At 44.1% G+C, this 13,740-nt stretch overlaps 1 protein-coding gene across 7 annotated transcripts in view; it reads left to right on the plus strand.

Moving 5' to 3' along the window:
- The window catches only part of SGCD (sarcoglycan delta), a 788,612-nt gene that overhangs the window by 624,207 nt on the left and 150,665 nt on the right, over positions 1-13,740 (plus strand). The gene's annotated exons all lie outside the window — the stretch shown is intronic.

Here is a 13,740-nt window from a genome sequence, read left to right on the forward strand (position 1 = left end):
GTCTTAAACATGAGTAATAAACAGTATTTTTTTCATATTCAGATCATAAACATTGCTTGGTGTATACATAAAAGTATTAAAAACCACTATTTCTTTTATTTCTATATAGGTCTCTTCTTCTTCTATTTTAGCTGCCATTTTGGAAAATGGAGGAGGGGCTGCTCTGAGGAGTTATTTTCTGTCTCTATAAGACTACTTGACCCCCAAAACCTATGTTTTGACACCAAAATGAAGTATATAGGTCTCATGGTTCCCGAAACATTACACCATCACTGCAACACATCTGCCATTTTCAAAAATGTTGTCCAGAAAAAATCAGCCCAGATCAGCAATTCTACTGAAGGTAAATGACTTCTGTAATGATCCAAAAATGGAAATCAAAATCTCTGGCCACCAATTTGTTTACAGAGATATATCAGGGGGCCGGGATTAGAAAGGAACTCCCTGGGTGAGGAGACCTTTAATTTACTTTTTTATCAACTCCCAGTTAGTTTTTGAAAAATGCAAAGTTCGCAAAAGTTTGTTGTGTGGCCGTCAAATCTGACAGTGGCCATCCACTAAACATTTTGTACCTTGACAGGAACCTCCAAGATAGCGGTTCCTGTCAAGGCATAGGGGTCACAACTAGCTCAGAGGTGTTCTCTAACTTTGGTGGACGGTAGTCTGACGGGGTGGAGGATGTAAAGACCTCCTCCTCGCTGAGAGATGAAGCACGATTTGTCAAACTCTAGATCTCGCCCTCTATCACTTGACTTAAGCATCAAGTTCCATTTTAACTCTCTTTGTTATATGTAATGCACATTAGCACATTTTAGGCGCTCAGCACTATAGAAAGGTGCAAACAAAAAAGTAGCTTTTATTGGTTACAGAAGAGGTCAAAGGCAGATTAGGCAGATTGCCATACTGCGTTTACCACATCAACAGCAAATCAAGAGAGCAGGACAAGAGATAGTTATTGATCACTCAAGGAGAGCTCGTATGGTGCTTGTTATCATCCCCAAATCCTCCAAGCATTGGGAGGCAGCAGTGGGCACCTGTCTCGAGCCACTCAGGACCTTGGTCCATTAGCCTTGTTGCAAGACAAGCAGGGTATGGAAGAAGACGAGCACCTCAGTGTCAAGGGCAGCATCTTGCTGCAATGAGCAGCATTACTGGCATAGCACTCCACTCCAATCTAATCCACCCCACTCCAATCCAATCTATCCAAATCCAATCCACAGCAGCCCCATCACTCTAGTCCAAACCACCTCCCAATCCAATCCACCCAATCTAATCCACCTCTCCCGATATCAATCCACCACACTCCAATCCAATCCACCCCCACACCAATCCACTCTACTCCAATCCAATCCACTCCCTGAATCCACTCCAACGCACTACCCCTATTCCACTCCACTCAATGAAACTCTCTGCTGCTGAACTCTACTCCCCTCTACTCAACTTTAGGACACTCCAACAAATCCACTCTACGACACTCTACTCCCCCACTCCACACCACTAACTTTTAGCCATGCTGAACAGCCGCCACACTTGTGTCCCACATGGAAAAACACATTTCCAACGCCAATAGCTCTTGTATAAGCGAGACCTATTGACTTTACCAATATTTGCTTATTTTTGTTTATCTTTTTCCTGTCTCTCAATCCTTTTCTTATCTCTTTTCTTTATCATTATTTCCTTTCTCCCCCTCATTCATCCTTCCTCCCTTTATTCCTGTTTCATCTTTACTTTTTTCTTTTAATTCTCTCTCCCTTCTTTCTTCTTCCAATACATCCTCTCTCCCAATGAATTTGCCTTGCGCTAACCTTTTTGTACAGTTTTTGTCATGCTCTGTTTATGGCACTGTATTTGGTTACTCTGACATCCCTCTCCAACCTTCTGCGGCTCTGTAGTGGTATTTTCTCGCTGTTCTATTTATAAGCTTCTGTTGTAGACAAAAGAAACTCCTAAAGAACAAAGCAAGTTTGTGTGAGAATAGCTCATCGACCAGTTGGCGCCAGAAGCAACCCCCTCTTTCCCCCACTTTATTTGATGGAGCAGGGGTTCACGGCTCACTTGAAGTTAATGGCATCATAAGAGAGCTAACTTATGTATTTGATTGGATGTCTCCAATTTTTGCGAAACATACCAGCAAGGTTAGTTCTCAGGCTAAGGATTTCTTACTACATCAGGGCAGGCATAACATCTATTTGAGGAATTCCCCTAGCTTAATGGACCTACTGGTTGTTAAATGGCCTAGAAAGTCTGCACCCTAGCTAAGGCAAATGGTATTTCAATATCCCCAGCAATTTCATTAAGGTCAGGCAGTCATGTGCATCCTTGAATCTAGAGAACCTAGTTGCACTGGGAAGTAACTAAAGATACTCTGTCGGGGACCAGAAAGGAACAAGAGGAAATAAAATGCAAGTCTACTCTACTGGGTCTAAGAAAGGCTAGAAAAACATTCCAATTTAACCTCAAAGCCTGTGACTTTGTATGATATTAATAATGAATGTGCTTGAAATTAGGATATATTATGTTTCTGTAAATTGAAGTGATGTTTAGAGTCAATTATTTTGAAACACACCTAAAAAATACTTTAAAAAAAGAAAGAACATTTATGATTATCTGGCCAGACCCTGGAGGATCAGACATGACAAGCCGGAGAGGATCAGGCATGACCAACAACAGAGAATCACGGAAGCCTCCCAATGAGACATGGTAAACCAGTGAGGACCAGACATTACTAACCATGAAGGATCAGGCGAGGACAATTTTGCAAGATCGTCTACTGAGATCCAGCCTGGACGGCGATGGAAAATTGAGTATTGCTAACTGGAAGGTCAGGCATCACACGCTAAGGACGTAGTCTATTAGGAGATTCCTTTGTGACCAATCATGAGTGTCAAACATTGTCAATCACGGCATGACTAACCGCAGATGATCTCATGCTGTCACCTATTGAAGACAGGTTGTTCTTAAAACACAATTATTCATGCTACAGAGCACAAATTCCTTTTCCTACATTATGCAAGGGGGATTCTAATTTGAATCTGATCATTGAGGAATACAAAAACTGAACAATGTTGAAAGGATAAAAAAAACAGAGGGCCGAAGTGGCAAAGAAAAAATAAAGTAAAGATATTTGAAGCTGCAAGACCAACATTTAGCCAGAACATTTGGTAGTTAATTAACAAAAACTTCTAAAAATAAACGGTCTGTAAAACACAGGTTCATCTTCTTGAAGGCCTCTTGGTGCTAATTGTAGATAAAGGATGTTTATTGTTAGCCAATTAGAGGGACCGTGTTTGTCAACCGTAAAAGGATGAAAAGTCGAGGGGACCTTCTGGCATTTAAATCTGTGGCCATGAAGTTAAACACAGGCCCCTGGAGTGGATGCTGATAGTCCAGTGAGCCATCATACTCAGCCAAAGATAGAGAAAAGTCAAAGGAAGTGCACATCATTGATGAAGAAGGAAAAGTAGCACAAACTGAATGAGAGGCAACAATGCAGACTGTGACAACGAGGCCTGTATTGAACCGATAAAATGGTGCAAAAAACGAGATTATGTTATTAAAATGTATCCAACCTCATTTCACCCCAAAATTCACTGTGTAGTGACATGTTGGACTGTTTAAATTACGGATTCCTCTGAGCTACAATGTGTGTTGAAACGGCGGATTTTGCTGTCCACCGAACCGATCATTCTCAAGGGTGCACAATGGAACCAATATTAATGTGCTTCGGATGACAAAAATGGAAGGTGTAGACTGACGTCCACCAACAGGTTCATCTCCCATTTTACAACTCTGTGAAAGTCCCTGAGGCACAATACATAAGAATGCGCATAGATGCAAGCAGACAATGCACGTTCGGTGCCACAGGCCTGGACAGAAGGGCATGTGAGCGTCCCCTAGACACCAAGCCCAACTGCCTCATCTGAAATTCATTTATGATGATTGAATTTCATTTCAGCTTGACGAACCCACACCACAAAATGATTCCTGCAGAGAAATAAACCCCGGAAGACACACATTGGCTATCAAGGTATATTGATGTTTCCTTGAAAATCTCTCTCCTCACACTTCTGATGCCCTTGTGGGCCTGTCTGCTGACATGCCAGGGACCAGTTGGGATCAAGATGTTAAAATGCTGAAGTCAAGCTAGCGGCACACCATGGATATGTCAGGGACCTCTTGGAATCAAGATGTCGGCATGCTGAAGTCAAGCGAAAGGCAAGCAGGGTACATGCTTGGGGCAAGTTGAGGAATGCTGGAGGCGGGATCTCTGATGTTCACCGAACTGAACTTGTAAAGCCTAATCCACACTAAAGTAGGTCTATTTTAGAATAACTCATAAAGGCCCTGCATTGGTGGCCATGCGTGGGAGGTTTACTTGCATTGCATTGATCTAACAAGGCACTGCAAAGGCCATACCAGGATCATTCAGGGAAGAAGGAGGTCTCTACTGAAGGAGGTATCTCCTAGAATCACAGATCCCTTGGCTTTAGGAAGGAACAAGACGGGAACCATTCAGGAGGAATCTTTGGGGTTCATGCATTGAGACCATTTGAAATCCATGATGGTGCCATACTTGGACCTTACACTGGCTTGCCTTGGCCTTGCATGGACACTGCTAAAAGAGGTAGCTGCCTTCAATGACAGTGGTCTGCCCGGGACATTCCAGAGCCAGGCATTTATCATGCAAGGGCAATGTTAGTGAAAGTGTTCTGTTTGTCCCCTCATGGAACAGTTTTGCAACAGGAGGAATTATGCATGCAACCACAAGTCACCCTATGATACATTCAGACCTTGACCGGCTCCATTTGATAGAAAAACCAATGGCTCAGAGATTTCTGAGAATTTTAATTTCATGCATTACTGGCAGCATAATCAGTGCCTATTAAAAGTCAGTGCATGTTTGAGCTAAAGCACACCTCAGTTTGGCCTGTGGGCAACAACTGAGTTCATCCTTAGCAAAGGTTTGAACAGGCCCTTTAAAAGCATGTTTCTGTACAAACAGCTTTTATACAATATATGAACGATATTAAATAGTCTAAAGGAATATTGTTTCTCCAGAATAATTTCAACTGATAATGCTGTTTTACGTAGTTCTTTCTACCACATACTTTGGTTTCCTACTGTTGCATGCTAAAGTTGTTACCCAAGCCGATGGTCGTCTATCGAGCTCAGAAGGATGAAACGCTAAATTGATACAACAGCAGACAACAAACAGATCCCTTTCATAAATGCATCAGCCCAGTAGGTTATCATATCAGGCTCTGCACTTACACGATCTGTGCCATGACTATAAAGCAAAAATCTTTTTGCTGAATTTCGGGCCACTGATATCATGTCACCAAGTGCAAGCGAGAGCATCATGTGACGCCACCACTTTTCTAGGTGTGCTTGGAGAGGTATGTCCCATGTTGTCCTTAAGATTTTTTTTGAGAATACACTGAACCAAATTATAGTCGTAAGGCACAGTCTATCAAATGCATTGACTAACATATCACATTTTGTTGACGTTTGTGAAGAGGAGCTCAAAAACAAATTCATTTCTAGCAGGTTTTGTATCGTACCCAGGAGCATCATTCATCTTCAGGAGCAAATGCAGTTATATAACAACCTGAAAATGACATAGTCGGTAGGAACACTGGAAGCATATCAGAAACTGCTAGCTACATTGCAGTAGCTGCACAGCTTTCAATCACAGTGGCCAGGAGGAAATAAGGACATACGGTTTGCGGAGAAATAGCTCCAGTGCAAAATACTTCATGCTGAGAATTTAATGTAACCCACACTTTCTGTGCCAGCAAACATTCCATCAGAATTCTTATGTCATCAGAATGTCTGCTACCATACGCCAGGGTGCTGTCAGCTCATCTATATAAACTGACAATATTATTAATGGGATGTTCAGCATCTCAGGGTTCCAAAAGTAGTGAAAAATTGTTGTTTAAACATCCAGGTGTGCTGGTCAGTGTGTTAGAACTCGGCTGATACCTTAGTGTGCATCTCAATATCACAGGGCACTGCTCAACATAGTAGGGTGCTGCCAGTAATCTCAATGTGCTGCCTAAACTTCAAGGGTGTTACTGTTCCAGTAGTGACTAGGTTGCACCCCATACCTTGGATGCAGCTACACAAAGAAGGGTGCTTCTCCATGTGGCAGAGTGCTGCTTCGTAAGGCAGAGTGTTGCTCCAAAAGGCAGAATGCTGCTTCACGAGGTAGAGTGCTGATCCATGTGGAAGGATTGGAGTGGGGTGAATTGGATTCACTGGATTGTAGTGGGGTGGATTGGATTCACTGGATTGTAGTGGGGTGAATTGGATTGGAGTAGGGTGGATTTGAGTGGGGTGGAATGGATTGGAGTGGGGTGGATTGGAGGGGAGTGGATTGAATTGGAGAGGGGTGGGCTGGATGGATTTAATTGGAGTGGGGTAAACTGGATTGAGATAGAGTGGGGTGGATTTGAGCGAGTGGTGTAAATTTGAGCGAGTGGGGTGGATTGGAGCGAGCGGAGGTGGATTGCAATGGGGTGGGTGGATTGCAATGATGTGCATTGGATTGAAATATGGTGGGGTGGATTGGATTGGGGTGTAGTGGATTGGAGTGGGGTGGATTGGATTGGAATGGGGTGGATTGAAATAGGATGGGGTGGGGTGGATTGGATTGGGGTGTTGTGGGCTACAGTGGGATTGGGGTGGATTGGATTGGATTGGAGTGGGGTGGTTTGCATTGAGGTGGAGTGGAGTGGGGTGGACTAAACTGGGGTGAGGTAGAGTGGGGTGGATGGACTGGATTGGCGTGGGTTGGATTGAGGAGGGGTGGATTGCAGTGGGGTGGATTGCATTGAGGTAAGGTGGATTGGATTGGAGTGGGGTGAACTGGAGTGGGATGCGGTGGACTGGAGTAGGGTGGATCAGGTTGGATGGATTGGGGTGGGGTGGGGTGGATTGGATTGAGATGGATTGGATTTAGGGGTGGATTGGATTGAATGTGGTGGATTGTATTGGGATGGGGAGGATTGGGTTGGGTGAATTAGATTGGTGTGGTGTGGATTGCATTGGTGTGGTGTGGATTGGATTAGTGTGGGACTGATGGATTGGAGGGGTATACTAGATTGGAGTGGGGAGAATTGGACTGGAGTGAGTTTGATTGGAGTGGGGTGGATTGAATTGGACTGGGGTAGATTGTATTGGGGTGGATTGGACTGAAGTGTGGTGATTGGGGTGGATTGGATTGGATAGGAGTGGGTTGGATTGGAGTGTGATGGATTGGATTGGGGTAGAATGATAGGGGTGGGGCAGATTGTATTAGGGTGGGGTGGATTGGAGTGGATTGGACTGGAGTAGGGTGGATTGCACTGGAGTACGGTGGATTAATGCGGACTGGATTGGTCTGGATTGAGGTGGATTAAAGTGGATTGTATTGGAGTGGGTTGGATTGAGGTGGTGAGGGTGGATTGTGAGGTGGTGAGGGTAGTGGTGGTCTTGATTGGAGTGGGGTGGATTGGACTGGAGTGGATTGGGATACAGTAGGATGAATTGGATTGGGGTGAGGTGTATTGGATTGGAGTGAGGTAAACTGGGCTGGGCTAGACTGGGGTGGATTGGTTTAGTCTGGGGTAGATTGGATTGTGTGAGGTGGACTGGATTGTACTGGGGTGATTTGTGATGGATTGCAGTGGTGTGTTTGGGATTGGAGTGGGACAGGTAGGAGTGGGGCAGTTTATTTTGGATTGAAGTGGGGCAAATTGGAGTAGGGCAGATTGGCGTGAGACATTGTTTTGGATTGGAGTGGGGCACACTGGAGTGGGGAAGATCCTTTTGGATTGGAGTGGAGCACATTGGCGTGGGGAAGATTGTATCAGGTTGGATTGGAGTGGGGTGGATTGGATTAGAGTGGGGTTGATTGAATTGGAGTGGTTTGGGATGGAGTGAGGTGGATTGGACTGGCGTGAGGTGGATTGGAGTGGGGCGTATTATTTTGGATTGTGTTCAAAATGGGATCTGTAATTGGAAGTGGTTTGCACCCTGTTCAAGTAGGGTCCCTCATTCTAGTCAGGGTGCCACACAGATAAAATAACCCCTGCTCACCGCCTTGGCAGCTTGGCACAAGCAGTTAGGCTTATCTCAGATGCAATGTGTAGAGTGTATATGTGTATATATATATACCCCAACCCTCCCAAAAAAAGTACTCCAAAGCACAGTAACCAATATTTACAAAATTATCTGAGTAAAACAAGACCAAATTGACAAAAATTCAACATACCCAAGCAAAGATTTTTTTTTTAAGATTACATTTCAGTGAAGCGCTTAAAAACACAATCGCTCCAACTAGGGCTATCACGTCGTCTCGATGGAGTCTTTCCGAACTCACGAGGGAGTGCCAGCCAGTCACAGAGTCGCACCGACCCAAGACACAGTACCTTTGAAAATGATGAGGTAACAAAGACATTGCTTGGAGTCAGGGAGGTGAGGCGTCGCTGGAGCCATAGCCTTGTTGGTTCCTTACTGCTACCAGGGAGGTGTGGCACCGGTTCCTTACTACAAGGTAGGGGAGGTGAGGCAATGGTTCCTTACGCTTGCAGGCGAGGTGATGCAGTGTCCGTGGTGAGGTGTCGGTTCCTTACAATCCGGCGGGGTCAATGAATCCAGCAGGTCAACATTTGAGACGTCGACTTCATGATGTCGCAATCACACCACAGGGCCACAGGTGCCGGCCGGAGTTGGTTGTCATGGACGTCGGTGACACAGCACTCGTGACTCGCGCTGTGGCTAGACTTTGGGACGATGCAGTGGTGTCGGGCCTGCGGTATCAGTCGCAGTCGTTGCACCCAGCGGAGACCACTCCTCCAGTGCAGGCAGCGGTGTGGAGTCAGACAGCGGCGCTGGTTCCGAAGTCGCTTTGGAGTCAATGTACTTGGTTTCTTCTTGGTTACACCAGAAACCACTCCCAAGGGTCCAGGAACTGCAATTGGCACCACTTGGTGAGTCAGGACTCTCAGCAAGAAAGCCCAGGTGATGGCAGATGAAGTCTTTGAGGTCCCTGAGACTTCTAACAGGAGGTAAGCTTAGTCCAAGCCCTTGGGCACCCTTTGGAAACATGCCTTAGAAAGCAAAGTCCAGTCCTTTCACTCCCAGGACAGAAGCAGCAGGCCAGCAGAGCAAAGCAACAGGCAGAGTGACAGTCCCTCCTACAGCATCTTCTTCCTGGCAGAATGTCCTCAGTCCAGAAGGATTCCAATGTTGTGGTCTCAGAGGTCCAATACTTATACTCCTATCTACCTTTGAAGTAGGCAAACTTCAAATGAAAGACTTTGTAGTGCACAAGAACCTACCTCTCCTGCTCCAGCCCCAGACACACTCCACGGGGTTGTAGACTGCTTTGTATAAGGACAGGCACAGCCTTATTCAGGTGCAAATGTCAGCTCCTCCCACCACTCTATCCCAGGAAGACCCATCAGAATATGCAGGGCACACCTCAGCTGCCTAGAGTGAATTCACGAACAGCCCAACTGCCATCCTGACCCAGACGTGTATCCCACAGCCAAACAGAGGCATAGAATGATTAAGCAAGAAAATGCTCACTTTTTAAAAGTGACATTTTCAAAGTTACAATTTAAAAACCAACTTGGAGTGGGCAGATTGTTTTGGATTGGAGTGAGTCAGATTGGAGTGTGGCAGATTGTTTTGGATTGAAGTGGGGTGAATTGAAGAGGGGCAAGTTAGATTGGGGTGGGTTGGGAGGATTGGAGTGGGGTGGGGTGGGTTTGGAGTGGATTGGATTGGGGTGTGTGGTTTGGATTGGAGTGGGGTGGATTAGTGTGGGGTGAGGTGAGGTGGATTGGGGTGGATTGTAGTGGGGCGAATTGGAGTGGGGTGTACTGCATGATTATGTGGTAAAGCATAATTTCAGAAACTACACATAACAAAGAAACAATGGGCCTGATTGCAACTTTGGAGGAGGTGTTAATCCATCCCAAAAGTGACGGTAAAGTGACGGATATACCACCAGCCGTATTACGAGTTCCATCGGATATAATGGACTCGTAATACTGCTGGTGGTATATCCGTCACTTTACCGTCACTTTTGGGACGGATTAACACCTCCTCCAAAGTTTTAATCAGGCCCAATGTCTCCTGCAATATTAAGAACAAGATAATCATCATCTTTTGAGAACAGTGTCCACGAGCAAAAACAAAATGAAACATGAGTGCAAAATGACAAAAGACAACTTGGCAAAATAAAAGAAAGCTAAGTTTGAGAAATAGAGCGTTGCAATTTTATTTATTCTGCTAGGCATGTTTTTGCCAGGCACAAGCCTTCTGTTGCAGGACACTAAAGGTTGAAAAGAACAAAATAGTACCTCCGTCACACCAGGAACAGCTGACTGGCACTGATTAAGTTGAATAATTCAGTGCTTGGTCCCTGCTCCACACAGAGGAACGGAAATTATGCCAGGCCTGCAGTGATTAAATATGAGGCTGTAAAGAAGATTGCCACACAAGCCAACAAATGGTAAGCGACAGGCGGGCTCTAAGCTCTTTACTGAACACAACAGAGTCTTGCAAGCCAGGCTCGAAACTAAAAAGGAAGGAAAGAAAAATAAGAAAGAAAATAAAAAATGAAAAAGGAGCTTAGAAAGGAAAAGGGACCAGGAGAAAAACAAAAAAAAACAAAGTGGGAAAGAGGAAAAACAAGCAGGTAGGGAAAAAGGGAGGTAGAAGTGAAGAAAGACAGAACAAAGAAAAAAAGACAAAGAAGGAAGATAGTAAAAAAGACAGAAAGAGAAAGAGATAAAAAGTAAAATTGTGAGAGTGCATATATGAAAAAGAATTGATAAAAAATAATGAGAAAGGAGAGAAGAGAAGAAAGGAAATGAGAGAATAAAACAAAGAGAAAATTAGAAAGCCAATAAAGGAAGTACAAAGAAAAGAGAGAGATAGAAAGAGTTAGAGTAGAAGAATTGAAGAAAAGAGAGCAGAAAGAAACAATGAAGAATGGTAACAGAAGAAAAATCAAGAAAGAAATGTAAAGAAGGAACGAGAGAAAAGTGGGGAAGGAAGGTGCAGTCGAAAAGAAAGCGGAAGTAGGTAAAAGGCAGACAGATGTTAAAAGAGTTAATTGCCACAGCATCGGATGAGTGAACAGATGAAGTGATGGAGGAAGGAAACAAATAAGAAGGAGAGACGGGAAGGAAAACATGAGAAAAAGGCAGTGAACAAAGACTGAAATAAAAGAGTAACGAGAGGTGTGAAAGAAAGAGTAAAACAGAAAAACGAGATAAAGGAGAAAGGTTGACCTTCATGCAAAGAAAAAGCCTTGGAAATGGAGACAAGAGTACCTGCGAAATCGATGTAGTCTGGTTATAGAGCGGTAGTGAAGAGAAGGACACCGGGATATTGATAGTGACTCCAGTAAAGATTGTGGTGGGTGTTCAATGCATTGTTATGGCCTGGGCATAAAATGTCCCTCCTGCGATTATATTGGACATTCTCATCATTATGGTGGCCCTCCTTGGCATTCTTAGACCATTACAGAAATTATGGAGGACCTGGTCTATAATGACCCTCCTTGGCATATTCTGGGCTTTATATACAGGGAACCCTACTCCTCTCCCCACACACACCTTTCTAGGACATTTTGGACATACTGTCCTCACTCGCTTGGTGCCATTAAAGACGTAGCTGCAATGGGATTTTTGTACATTTACGGTTTACTCTACTGATGAGCACGTTAGGAATGTTTTCAGTTGTAAGGGAGACCCCTCGTATTTTACAGTGTTTTGGTTTTATTTTCAGCCCAGGTGTTGTTTTCATTTTCGAAAGCAAGAAAACGTTCAATTAAACAGTAACCCTACGTAGGCCTAAAAATTGAGATTACGCACATCTCTTGCTAGTTTAGCAAAGTAGTTTGATGGTAGGATTATAACCATGGCCCATAGGAAGACCTCAGTTTTGTCTCCTTTCAAACTTCACCCTCTGTTGTTCATCCAATGGTTTGCCTCATACAGTTAATTATGTACTGCAGACCTGTCTTCTTGTTGATAGAGAATAGCTTAATCAGGAAACAAAGAATGGTCTGATGAAGTTTTAAAAAAGCAGGAGAGACATAGTGGAATCCTGAAGTACTCCAAACTCCATCCTTTTTTGAGAGGACAGGCAGGGGTATATTTGACCTTTAATGTGCTGCCGCTCAAAAAGGATTTAAACCACCAAAATGCCACATCTGACATGCAGCGTCTGATCAATCTTGAGAACAAAAAGTAAAAGTCCAAATTTTCAAATGCTGGCGACACATGTAGGACAACAAGAGCAAGCAGATCCCTTGATGAGCTGCTGCCAGTTCATCATCAAACAAAGCTTTCAGTATAGTGATGAGTCCTGAATCCTGAGTGACCAGATTCTCACCACTCTTGAGATTCCAGAAAAACCAGAGACTGGGAGAAAATTGTATTTTCTAAGACTTTTGAAAGCAAGAATTGCCCATGTCAGGTTCTTCATAGATTCCAGGACTGACCAGGCCTACTCCTCTGTAGTTGACCTCACCTACTCTTTCAGTTTGCGAAAAAATGCCAGATCCTCCATTGTACTCAACTCGAGATTATCTTTAATTGACTATAATCCATGTTTGGTCATGTCTTCTTCTACATAGTTGGGCGTTTCTGTTCCTCCATAGTTTTCTATGTCTAATCACTCTTGGTTGTTTAGACCTGATCCTTGATATTAGGCTCTTTCTAGCCCTCCATCATTGTCCATGCCTAGGTTTCCAGGAGTAGCTATCCCTTGATAGTCTGGCCATGAATGGTAAAGAGCTGTCCCGCTGTATGCAGGGAGGTGGGGAGGTAAAGCTGCTTTCAGGTCTGCACGCAATGGGTATTCTCAGCTCTTGCAGCCCTGAAAGTAGGGCCCAGGGGCTGACACACAGTTTTCTCCTAGGCACTTGCTTGTTTTGCACCTGTGACAAATTAATACTCTTGGATGTAATGAGTGTGGCATGTTGGAAAATGTTATACATTTCTCTGCCTGTAACAAATATGTTCGGAAAAGCATAATGTTAAATGAATTTTTTAGAGTCATGTAAAAAAAAATCTTTGGAAGTAAACCCCCAAATCCCGCCGAAAGAAGGAAGGACCCACTTTCTATACTTTCTCAGTTGAACGTGATTTTTATTAAAATATATTCTAGGGTGTGTTTTCCTTCCAGTCCAGCCGTGCACTCACCCCTGATGCTGTGGCCATATTTGGGCATGAATGATCCTATAGTTGTAGATGCCTGAGCCTCCATATGCGGCCATGCCTCATCCTCTGTAGGTGGCGATGCATGATCCTTCAGAGGCAGCCCAGCCTGATCCTCCAGAGGTGGCCACTCCTTGTCCTTCATAATTGGCTTTACCTCATCCTGCATAGGTTACGAAGCCTCATCATCATCGTGGCCATTCCTGGACTTTTATTGTAAACAGTGGCGTAAGCTCCATGGACCTCCATATTCAACTTTTCATCATCCTTCATGTTTTTCCCTAAAGTAAGTAAATAACCAGTTTATATAACACTCAAATGCCTTAGGGCAACTTGGCGCTAGTGTTCCAGATGAAAATGCAAAGGCAGTAGTATTTAATTGGAGGCCTGAGAAAAGAACCAACTTTTTGCCCGAACTTGTACTGCATGGTCAGTAGACAATCATCTATAGTTGCACATAAATGCCTTTCCCAGGCAGCTCATTCTGAGTCTGCCTTGGTAGTCCAGGGTGCCT

Source organism: Pleurodeles waltl, chromosome 7 (genome assembly GCF_031143425.1).
Source record: "Pleurodeles waltl isolate 20211129_DDA chromosome 7, aPleWal1.hap1.20221129, whole genome shotgun sequence".
NCBI classification, from domain to species: Eukaryota; Metazoa; Chordata; class Amphibia; order Caudata; family Salamandridae; genus Pleurodeles; species Pleurodeles waltl.